Raw genomic sequence first — 11,948 nt, forward strand, 5'->3', positions numbered from 1 at the left:
GTGCCCAGCTGTGCCAACCCGTAGCAGTGGATCTGGGTGCAAGCTGCAGCAGACCTCCCTCTTCCCACTCAACCCCGAGGCCAAATTAAGAAGTAAAAGGACGCTGGATTGGAGCTCCGGGCCATCAGGATTGGGCACCTAAAATCCAGCAGCCGGTGGGGCATGCCCGGACTCGCGGGCATGCACTCTCAGGCCATCCGTCGTCCTCGTCCTTGGCCTGCTTGGCAAGGTGAGGGTTTAAGTGTTTTCCACCGCCTGCAGCCGGTCCCCTCCTCTGCCCAGCAGGGCGCTGGCGTAAAGCTGGCGAAAGGTGATGGAGGCGTGGACGGATTACGAGGACAAAAGGTGGCTTAATTGCCCAGGAGGCGTGGAGGCCCCCACCACCGATTTCCTCCCAAGCCGAGCCGGGGTGGGTCCCATAATCGCCTCATCACTTTAAAATATTAATGCTGCCTTCCTCTGTGGGCTTCCCAATTACCCTAATTGAAGGCAAATTGGCTAAAGGAGAGCCAAGGAGGTATCAACTGGCTTTAATTCGCTCAAATGACAGTTTTAAACTTGGCTAAACCTATTAGACACCCAGGCTGAGAACACTTAAGAGACACTGTCTCAGCTTACTCGGGTCTGTGTGTGTGTGTGTGTGTGTGTGCGTGTATACAGGCAAAGGATTGAGGGAGGAGGGTGAGGGAGGAGCCCAAAGCAAAGCCCAAGAGCTAGGTGGGATGTGGCCCACCCTGAGCCGGCCTTCCTTGCTGTTTAAGAGCCATTAGAATTGGCCCTGGGTAAGTGTGTGTGTGTGTGTGTGTTTCAATGTCCCCAATAAGTCACAAAACAGAGGTCTGTAGGAAGGGCCCTGGGAGACAGGAGGAAAGGCTGCAGTCTAGATCAGGGGTCTCCAACCTTGGCCACTTTAAGACTTGTGGACTTCAACTCCCAGAATTCCTCAGCCAGTTTTGCGGCCCGGTCTCTTCTTAAAAGCCTCCAGTCTACATCTACAACTTCTGGTGGCAAGCTGTTCCACTGCTTGATTGTTCTGTCACAAAGTTTCTCAATTCCAGGTTGCTTCTCTCTTTATTTCCGTTGCTTCTTGTCCTCCCTTTGGCGTGGGGGTGGGATCCTGCGTGCATGCACAGATGCACGGCACACAAGGGGGGAATTGCACACGCATGCATAGAGGGCGTCCCCCCCCCCCATGCATTGCCTTCTTGGTGCTGGCATGCAAGCACAGGCACAATTATTGGCACGGGAGCCGCAAAAGGTTAGCCACCACTGTCCTATCATATCACTCTCAGTCCTTCTCTTAATTAGAAGACTAGACATACCCGTTTCCTGAAACGGTTCTTTCATATGTTTTAGCCTCCAGGAGCCCTAATCATTTTTGTGGGTCTTCTCTGCCACTCAGTCCAGATCCTCAACGTCTTGTTTTTGTATCGGGGTGACCAGAACTGGATGCAACATTTCCAAGTGTCAGGGGTGGTATTCTACCAGTTCTGCCCGGATCGGCCAAACCGGTAGCTCTAAAGATCATCTGTGAGCGAACCAGTTTTCTCCGATGATCGGCTATTGGGCCTTCCTGCTGGCCCTGGCTCTATTCTTATCTTTATTTCCTGGTTTTCAAGTTCAGCTGCTTCGCGCGGCAGCTGTTGAACACAAAAGGAGAGTGCAGAACTGTAGATGGTATCAAACACTCTGCACGTGTGCGCAAAGCGCGCCCACCAAACCGGTGGTAAAAAAATTTGAATCCCACCACTGCCAAGTGTGCAGAAGATGCATGGGTCGTGTTCCCTCCTGTGGCACTCCAAAGGAGGATACAAATAATCAAATTTATTTATTTAGCAACTGTTCAGGGTTACGATGGCACTGAAAAAAAGTGACTTACAATAACTGGTTCTCGCGCTTATGTCTGTCCCGCAGTTGTCCTTCTCCTCCCTCCACTCCATAAACCCTCCTCCCTTCTAGCACAGATGATGCTACCTCCCAAGTTGGGTCATGGAACATCCGCAAGAAAACCATCAAGCTCGGAGAGTAACAGGGGTCCTTCACCCTGGTCTTTGAAATGTGCCTTGGGTCTGATCTTTTCCCCCCCAAGGGCCTGAGATATTGTGAGCTTAACTGGATTGAATGATGCGGGCTCAGTTTATGACGTGAAGCCCATGGGTTTAACACACTGCAGTCGTTGAGTCACGAAGAATCACGGCTGGTCTCAGAAATCTAAATTACCAACGAACAATAAACTAGATGTTACGTGGTGGTGCAATTTTTACTTCGGAAACTATCTTGATGTGTTAGAATCCAGTCTGTCCTTACCAACGTCTGGCAGCTTGTAGTAAGTTGCCCCCTGCTGGGCATTTGGGGAAATACTCCCTCCCCTTTTCTTCTGAACAATAGCAAATCTTTGCAAGGGAAAACAACTTGGGCAACTCTGCATTTATTCGAAAGTCAGTTATTTTATGCACAAACCAAATAGCTCGTTTTTTGGTTAGGGGCTTTTTCTACGATGTGACCTGTTGGTGGAGAGGTCGAAACACCCAGCCCCCCCCCCACCCCCATCCTGGTCTCACTCCGCGGCCTTCCTTCTCAAATCCTACAGCGTACTTTAAATGTGTTCAACCAGCTTAGCCTGCTGGGAACAGAAGATCCAGAGAGATAAGCCGTGGCAAAAATAGGGAGGCATTAAGTATCTGAGCTGCCGTCCACCACCCTGGAAGCGTGGCTACAAGTGTGTCAAGGAGAGGTTTCCAGTTCTTCTAAAAAAGGTGGAGCACGGAAGATCCTCACTCTCTTCTTTTGTTTTGAACCACATGGGCAGGATTGCACCTGAACCAGTTTCTGATTTCTCCTCTTCCTAGCCACATGGTGAACAGAAGTAGTGGGCAAGGGAGAACTGCAAAGGTGTGTTTGAAAGGAATAGATGTCTGTCCGCTCTTGCTCTGCATAAACTTGGTGCCTGCCTGTCACACGTGGTCGAGAGCCCCAACCTGGCCTTGGTTGAGCTCAGCTGAAAGTATCTGAACCCAGATTATTCCATGAACCATGGTGAACCACATCAGGAACATCAGTGGTGGGACGGTGCTGGTTCAGACCGGTTCTAATGAACCTGTAGCTTCGACTATCAGCAGACTCCACCCACCTGCCCTATATTTTTCGTGTTTTTCAGCTCAGCTGATTCCCACGGCACAATAGATTCCCGCGCCTCAGCTGTTTTACTTACCAGGGCTGCCCTAGAAGGTAAGCTGTAGTGCTTGAAATTGATGCATTTTGTAGTAAAATTTTTTGAATCCCACCACTGAGGACCGTGTATGAACCTAGCAGATTTAATGAATCCAGTTTGATGAAAAGAAGGACTGGGGAGAGGAGAGTTCCAATATTTGAAGGGCTGCCCCAAACAGGAGGGGGTCAAGCATTTTCCAAAAACACCTGAAGGCAGGACAAGACACAACAGATTGAAACTAATCCAGGAGAGAAACAACCAGTGGAACAGCTTGCCACCAGAAGTTGTGGGTGCTCCATCAATGGAGGTTTTTTTAACAGACTGGATAGCCATTTGTCTGAAACACTATAGGGCAGGGGTGTCAAACACAAGGTGTGTGGGCCGGATCCGGCCGTAGGGCCGCCCTGTGTACCCAATGCGAAGAGGAAACATTGGGCCAGCAGTTTGGGTACTGGCATCAAGCTGGCCACGCCCACCCATCCAGCCACATCCCCTGCCACACCCCGATGGTCAGCCACAGCCCTAATGCAGCCTCAATGAAATTGAGTTTGACACCTCTGATATAGGGCCTTCTGCTTGAGCAGTGAGTTGGACTAGATGACCTCAAAGGTCCCTTCCAATTCTGTTATTCTAATTTTTATGTTCCATGGAACAGGTTCAGTTGCTAAGTCGTGTCTGTTCACAACCACACGCACCATAGCACACCAGGCCCCCGTATCCTTCACAATCTCCCTGATATTACCAAAATTCACATTCATTGTGTCGATTACACTATCTAATCATCTCCTCTTCTGCTGTCACCTTCTCCTTTTGCCTTCCATCTTTCTCAACCTCGGGGTCTTCTTCCAGAGTCCTTTCTTCTTATTTGGTGGCCAAAGTATTTGAGCTTCAATGTCTCTCCTTCCAAAGAAAAGTCAGAGCCGCATTTCTTTTAGGATCGGGTGGAAAAGGTAGCAATGTGTTAAAGGGGGGGAAAATGCTAAATCCATCTGAAGTGGAATTCTTGGAGCTTCAAACAGGAGAAAACATTCTGACAAAAAGGCTCAATTTCAGAAAGGCCTGCTCATGCCTTTCTCTCCTCCGCCACATCTTCTGGTTCAAGAACTCATTACCAAAACACTTAGTGTGGAATCCCTTAAGAGTTAAATCCTGATTTTTTTTAAGAACAAAAAAGACTAATTATTTCCAAGTTCTATTCCTTTCCCAGATAAAGGGAGAGTTGTGGAGAGTAAGTGCCAGGAATCTGCATTTCTTTCCCATTGATAAAATTAAGCTGAAGACGCAAGCGGCGTGAGGAATAAGGCACTTTTCTGTCTGGTATGGTTGAGGAACAAGATAGTAAGAAAATGAGTCTACTCATTGTCCGTTGAGTTATAAAACTTTAATGTTTTATTAACACACGCAGACATGCACAGACTGATTGACCCTATCCAGGAATGCTGACCGAGATCCTAAACCTGGATCTGCATGGCCAATATTCTATACTTTTTAGGCTTGAATAGCTACAGGAGTAATTTGGAAATTTCAGCTGGTTCAGAGAATATGTGCTGCTGAGCAGCACCGAAAACAGAATACTACATACCAAAACTCTTCTTGTGATGACCTTTAGCTGTGTGAAGTGGTGCATCACAGGGCAACAATTTTTGCACCAACGTACCTCAGATGGGCTAACTTACAGAAGGCGTCCAAAACCCAGGACTCCCGAGGGACTGACATTTGGGAAAGCTGTTGCTACTTCAATGCTACTGGCTGCTGAAGGTCACTCGGTCTTCATTTTCAATGTTCCATGACAGTTTCCCAGCCAGTCTTGCAATCCCTTTTTCTCTCTCCAGCCACTAACCTGCCTGCTGATGCTTCCTGCAGATTCCAAGAAAATGTAATGAGGAAGCTTGGAAGTTCTCACTGCTTTTTTTTCTTACCCTTGGTGATTTCGTTTCTCTTTTTAGGTAAGGAAATATCTCTGCAAACAATGAATCTATGGAGCTTGGGTCACCCAGCAAATAAGCAAGCCACAATTTCATGATTAATCAGGATTTATCACTCTGAAGGACATGGACAATACTTTTTCTTCCATTCAATTGTTTCAGATTCAGAGATTGCCTAGACAAGTCCCTGCAGATTTCTTGGCAAGTTTTTTCAGAAGTGCTTTGCCATTGTCTTCTTCCTTGGGCAGAGACATAGTGACTAGCCCTAGTCTTCCAGTTGCTTTATGCCTTAAGGCAGTACTAGAACTTACCACATCCTAGTTTAGAACTTGGGAACAAACACCAAACTGGCTCTCTGGATATTACTCATGGCTTATGCCATGGGGACATTGTCAATGCCTTGTGAGACAGAGGTGTGTTTCTCCCCACTGGGCTTCAGTGCCATCAATGGAGGTGTCACTTTGACCATTCAGCAGGATTGAGCCTTGGGGACACTCCTGGCCCTTCCTGTCAGACCAGGTCCAAAATGTGGTTGACATTCGGGGAACACCACCTGGCCTAATGTTCCTCAATATTGGCAAAGAAATTGCGGACTCAAGTAAGAATTCTGGCTTGATTTATTCTATTGTTTTCTTGGTTGCTCATGGTCTTCTCCAACGTTGAAGTTCAAAAGTGCCAATGGTCTCTCTTGCCTGCTTTCTCAAAATCCAACTTTGGATTCCACAGAGGGTCATGGAATGCAGGAAGAGCATGGTCTGCACCATTCCAACTGCTGAACAGGGCACTTCAACTATCCAAGTGCTGAAAACTGCAGGAGCGATAAAAGGAGTGTTGAAATATTTTAATCATTTATCCTGTTAGCCTATATATTTATAAAATTTATTGGCCCCTTAAGGATAACTCTGGTGGAAAGGAAGGAAGGAAGGAAGGGAGAAAAGATAAAAGAAGATATGGGCAAGCGGTAAGGAAACTTTACTGAGGGGTTGGGTGTGTGTGTGTGTGTTTGTGTACATATTGCTATGTAGCTATTGCCATTGGAAGAAAGTGAAGGGGGGGAATGACGATTATCAGGGTTTGCATGCATGTAGCTTGATACACATTGCCAAACTCAGAAATCCTGACACAAATTTGAACTTAAGACTTATATACCACTTCACAGTGCTTCACAGCCCTCTTTAAGCCATTTAGAATTAATATATTGCCCCCAACCATCTGGGTCCTCATGTTACATGAAGCCTTGTCGATTTTAGCTCACCCACATCTGCTGGGAATGTCAGGGGCCAAAGGTTGAAGCAGCTGAAGAGGATTAGCTTGGGGAAAACAGGCTTAATACCTTGGCTGCTATTTTCTTAAGTCAAAATGGGGACCGGTGGATTTAGGCTAGGGCGCCAGTCCAAACTCACCTTGGATCAGTCCCTGTCTAACCCCAGAAATGAACACTGATACGTTGCCTTGACGGTTGCTTCCCGTCTCCTTAAACAGCCTCCCTAACCCGAGGCTCTTGAACCACAACACATATGTGCTGGCTGGGGATGATGGGAGTTTTCCTCCTATACAGCTGGGGAAGAGAATGAAGGAAAGCAAATTGCCCCCTCATGCCCCCACAGATTTGCCTTGGAATCCCAACCTGTCAAAATCTGGGCATGCCTGTCAGTTTATTTATCAAGCCATTTTAGGATTCCACCTTCTTTTGATGCTTGTCACGGTTCTATAACTTTTTTAAATAATCCTAATTTAATTTTTAATTTTACACATTGTTTTATTTATCGGTTGTATTGTATTGTAGAGTTCCTCTCTGAGGGAGATGGGCAGTTTAGAAATATGAAATATGAACAGAATAAAAAATCATAGTCCTTAACTTATGACTATCTATTTAGTGATCATTTGAAGTTATGACAATTGTAGAAAAACGTGACCTCTTACTGGTCCTTGAGTTTATGATTGTTGCAGGGTCCCTGTGGTCAGGTAATCAGGAATCTGAGGCCTGGCAACTGGCATATATTTATAGTGACTGTTGCATCCCAGGGAGCTGTGATTGCCGTTTGCCACCTTCCCAGACTGGATGCATGAGGATGCTGCAGGTGGTGCTACCAGAGAAGGGGCATTAAGAGCCCAGGTGGCGGTGTGGTTAGAATGCAGGCTTGTAGACTAACTCATTGCTCATGAGTTCAATCCTGACCAGCTCAAGGTAGACTGAGCCTTCCGACCTCCCTTTCAAAATTGGTAAAATGAGGACCCAGATTGTTGGGGGCAAAAGGCTGACTCTGTGTAAATTGCTTAGAGAAGGCTATAAAGCACTTGAAGTGGTATGTAAGTGTGAGTGCTATTCTCTCCCTCTTCTTTCTTTTTTCATTCCCTCTACTCTCCCCTTCTTTTTCTCCATTTTTTCTCTCCTGCTCCCCCATCTCTCATTTCCCTTCTCTTTTTCTCTCCCTCTTCTTTCCTCCCCTTCCTCCCTCCCTTTTTTCTTCCTTCCTTCCTCTTGTAAGAACCATTATGGTGCAATGGTCAGAATGCAACATTGCAGGCTGACTCTGCCCACTGCCAGGGTTTGAGCCTGACTCAGGGTTGACTCAGCCTTCCATCCTTCAGAGGTCAGTAAAAGGAGGACCAGATTGTTGGGGGCCAGAGGCTGACTCTGTAAACTGCTTAGAATGGGGCTGTAAAGCACTGTGGAGTGGTGTAAAGGTGGTCTTTGGCTTACCACAGTTTATTTAGTGATTGTTCGAAGTTACAACGGCACTGCAAAAAATGATTTACGGCCATTTTTCATACTTACAACCATTATAGCATCTCCCTGGCCACATGATCAAAATTCAGATGCTTGGGAATCGGCTCATATTTATGATGGCTGCAGAGTCCCAGGGTCATGTGATTCCCACTTTGTGACCTTCTGACAAGCAAAGTCAAGGGGGGAGCTTGCTTCGTTTAACGAAAGTGTTATTAATGGCATCGATTCACTTAACAACGGTGGCAAGCAAGGTCGTAAAATGGGGCAAAACTGACTTAAATGTCTCGCTTAGCAACAGAAATGTTGGGCTCAATTGTGGTCGTTAAGTTGAGGATTACCTGTATAAGTGCTATTGCTATTCAGGAGGGAATAAAGCAGGGGTGTCAAGGCCCGCAGAGGCTGGATCTGGCCCGTGATGCCACCCTGGAAACAGCAAAGGACTGGCCTTCTGGTGCCTCTGCCAGTGAAAATGGAGTAGCTCCGTTTTCAGCTGTGACTGCCTCCTGCAGCCCTCTGCCAGCGAAAACCGAAATCTGGAGGGCCGCGCACAGCCCCTCCCCCCTTTCACTGGCAGACTTCTAGAAAAACAAATTACTAGCAAAAGTGAGTCCTCCCAGCCTGGGCCACCACAGGTGCCCCCAACATGAGTAACGTCAAGCTGGCCATGCCCACCTGGCCACACCCATCCATCCCCCCAAGGTCAAACACAACCCTGATGTGGCCCTTAATGAAATCAAGTTTGATACCCCTGGAATAAAGAATGCCGCCAGGCTGGTTTCGTCACAAAGTGCAGTCAATGCCGGCGTCCCATGAGGTGCATGTCCTTAGCATTGGGTCGTTGAAGCTGCACTAACAAAGCCTGCAGTAGAAGCGGATCATCTTCCCCTCTTGACCTGCAGAAGCAGGAGAAGGAATAGGGACACTGGGCTTCACTCTTTGACTCCATCCAGCTTGGCTTGACTTCCTCAGGCCTTACCAAGGCTGACCTGTGCAGGGAAAAAAGGTCACAGGGTACCACCAGATCAAACCCATCCTAAATGTAAAATCTGAATTGCGGATTATTACCTTACAAAACGCTTTTGGAGAAAACATATATTTTTGCCAAACATATATTTTTGTTTGATCATGATCAACTGAATCATGATGACTTTATTGGAGTCTAGTCTTGCATTTATACACATTTTTAGTAATCCTCCAACATTGGTTAATTTTGGTGAGTTGATAGTGTAATAGTAAATAAAATAAAAAATAAAAATAAATAAATAAATAAATAAAAAACCCTAACCGGTCCTTGAAAAAGTGTTCCTGCGTGAAACTGGTCCCTGGTACAAAAAAGGTTGGGGACCACTGGATTAGACCATCCCTGCGGTCCCTTCTAGCCCTATGATTCTATGTTCTAGGAATGGACGATAGGGAAGGAGGTCAGAATTAAAGGAGAGGCCAGAGTCCTTAGACCACACTGTTGTCAAAGACCCTCTGGGAGCCTGAATGGCACACAAATAGAGAGAGTTAAAGGACAAGAGGATCAGGTGCCTTGGATGAAATGCCTTGTCTCCCATAGGATTATAATTGTTTTCCATATTCATGATCTAAATTTAGATCATGCAGTTTGCAAATGTTTGCTTACCACTGAGGTGGTTAGGGTATTTTTATCTGCACCACTGTGGTGCCACTATCACTGCTTGTTAAAGAAAACACAGTGATAATCCATTCATCTGGGCCTTTTCTTCAATGCGTTAAACCTTTAATGTGTTGGCCCTCTGGTGGCTTAACTGCGGCTTCTGCGAAGTCATGAACCTTACAGAGATTTCGAGGGAACCACGTAAGAATTACAGGAAACCTCTCCCAAGCCCTTTCCATTCCGTTAGGGCAATGAGCGCCCCATTTCAAAAGACCAGGGCAAGGACCGGGAAAAGAATTGCCAATGAGAGTCTACTTCCTTCTCCTCCTTCTCAGGACGGAAGGTAACCCGAATTGGATGGCCAAGGGAAGTCCCAGGGTGGCAGAAAATCAACACAAAAACAAAAGGCAAAATTAACAACAGGTCACCTGGCACAAACACAAATCAGATGGCGAGCAGATGGTTGTTGAGAGCCTCAACAGGGAGGACGATGTGGCGAGTTCCAGACTGAAGTTTCTGAGGAGACGACGCTTTTAGGACTGGGATAAAAATCATGCCCTGGTCCAGTCTCGTTTGGGTAGCTGCAATGCTCTCTAGGTGGAGCTACCCTTGGAGAGTAATTTGGAAGCTGCAAATGGTATACAATAGTGGTCCCCAACCTTTTTTGGCACCAAGGATCCTTTTTTGTGGAAGACAATTTTTCCACAGACCGGAGAGGGAAGAGGAGCACATCCCTTAGATCCCACGCATGCACGATTTCTCTTGCCTGCCACTCCCCTCCAGATGTGCACCCCGGTTCCTAACAGGCCATGAACCAGTCCCGGTTCACGGCCCAAAAGTTAGGGATCCCTGGTATAGAATGATTATGTTAGGTCCGCATGCCCCTTGGGTGCCGCATGTAACATAACGCAACCCAACCTGTACTGGTTGCTGGTTTACTTGTGGGTCCAATTCAAGGAGTGGGCTATCACTTTGAAAATCCTTTATGGCGTGGGTTCAGAATATCTGAGGAGCTAATCTTGCCCCAATGGAACTGGCCCACCCTGCCCGTTCTGGCAGAAGGAGCATGCTATGGGGCCCCTTTGGTCGAGGAATTTCGGCTGGTGGGGTCCAGAAGAAGAGCCTTTTGTGCCGTGCCTCCCACACCTGAAATAAGGCTGAGCATTAATCCCCTGCTCTGCTTGTTGGTTTGGGGGCCTTCCGTGTCTGTTAACATATTAAATGGTATAGGGTCTCCTGCTTGGGCGGAGGTGGGTGGGGTTGGACTAGATGACCTATAAGGTCCCTTTTAACTCTGTTAACATGTTAAATGGTGTAGGGTCTCCTGATTGGACGGGGGCTTGGACTAGATGATCAACAGGGTCCCTTCAGACACTGTCAACCTGTTAAATGGTGTAGGGTGTCCTGCTTGGGCGGGGGCTGGACTAGATGACCTACAGGATCCCTTCCGACACTGTCAACCTGTTAAATGGTGTAGGGTGTGCTGCTTGGGCAGGGGGGCTGGACTAGATGACCTCTGAGGTCCCTTCCGACTGTCAACTTGTTAAAAGGTGTAGGGTCTCCTGCTTGGCTGGGGGGTTGGACTAGATGACTTCCAAGGCCATCTGTTAAGGTGGCTGAGCAGTGGCCTACCTGGCAAGGCAGTTGTACTTATACCTCTGGTTATCCGTTGCCAGCTCCCTGCCTGCCGTCATGCCTCCTAGTGGAGGGAGTTAAGGGCCCCCCAGAAGGCCTGTCAGCAACCCCACCCCCTCATGCCCGGCCAGCCTCGCAGGGCTGCCGTGAGGGAGGCCCAGAGCAGCAGGCAGGAAAGGCTCGCAGGGCACAACCAGAGGTTGGTTTCTTCCAGCTCTGGCCAACCTGGTCGGGCTGTTGTAAAAAACAAAACCTCCCCCCAAAAAAGCCTCCAACAACCTACAAGACTTCCCCCATCAGGACGCCGTCCTCCCCACCAGGCTTCTCGGGGGACTCCAAGCCCAATTATCCCCAGCCCGTAGCGCGGCTGGAGGATGACGTGAGTCTATCATATATATTGTCTTAAACCTAAATAAATAATAATTAATAAATAAATATAGCGCAAAAGCCCTCCCTACCCAGCAGAGAAACAAGGCCGGCCCAGCGCCATTACCCCCCACCCCCCGCAAAAAGAGCGGCCTACCTCGCAAGGCTGTTGTACAAGGCGGACAAGAGGGCCTACCGGCGCTCCGGGGAGCACGCGACGAGGGCCGTCACGCCCGCCTCCTCCACAGCGGCCTTTCCTCCTTTCTAAAAACCCGCCCTGGGGCCCAACGATGGCCGCGGTCTTCAATTCGGAGGATCTACTAGCCGCCATCTTGGATTTACCTCAGAAAGAGAGAAGAGAAACGTCGAGGGGAGGGGGAGGAAAGTAGGAGGCGCGCGGAGCATGCCGGGATAACGTCATGCGTCGCCCGGCCGGCCGGCCGGCTGACTCAACAGCTT

The 11,948-nt window shown here is 48.0% G+C and overlaps 1 long non-coding RNA gene across 1 annotated transcript; it reads right to left on the reverse strand.

The window, feature by feature from the left end:
* Window positions 1-4,577: 4,577 nt before the first annotated feature.
* LOC113427661 (uncharacterized) lies at window positions 4,578-11,948 on the reverse strand. The gene is made up of 3 exons (XR_015746264.1): window positions 11,647-11,948; window positions 8,614-8,853; window positions 4,578-5,944 (listed from the first exon to the last, which is right to left on the reverse strand). It is a non-coding gene; the product is annotated as an uncharacterized LOC113427661 (long non-coding RNA).

Source organism: Notechis scutatus, unplaced genomic scaffold (assembly GCF_049901735.1).
Source record: "Notechis scutatus isolate UNSWTSFEM ecotype Mainland unplaced genomic scaffold, rNotScu1.2 NSCUSCF20, whole genome shotgun sequence".
In the NCBI taxonomy this organism is placed as follows: Eukaryota; Metazoa; Chordata; class Lepidosauria; order Squamata; family Elapidae; genus Notechis; species Notechis scutatus.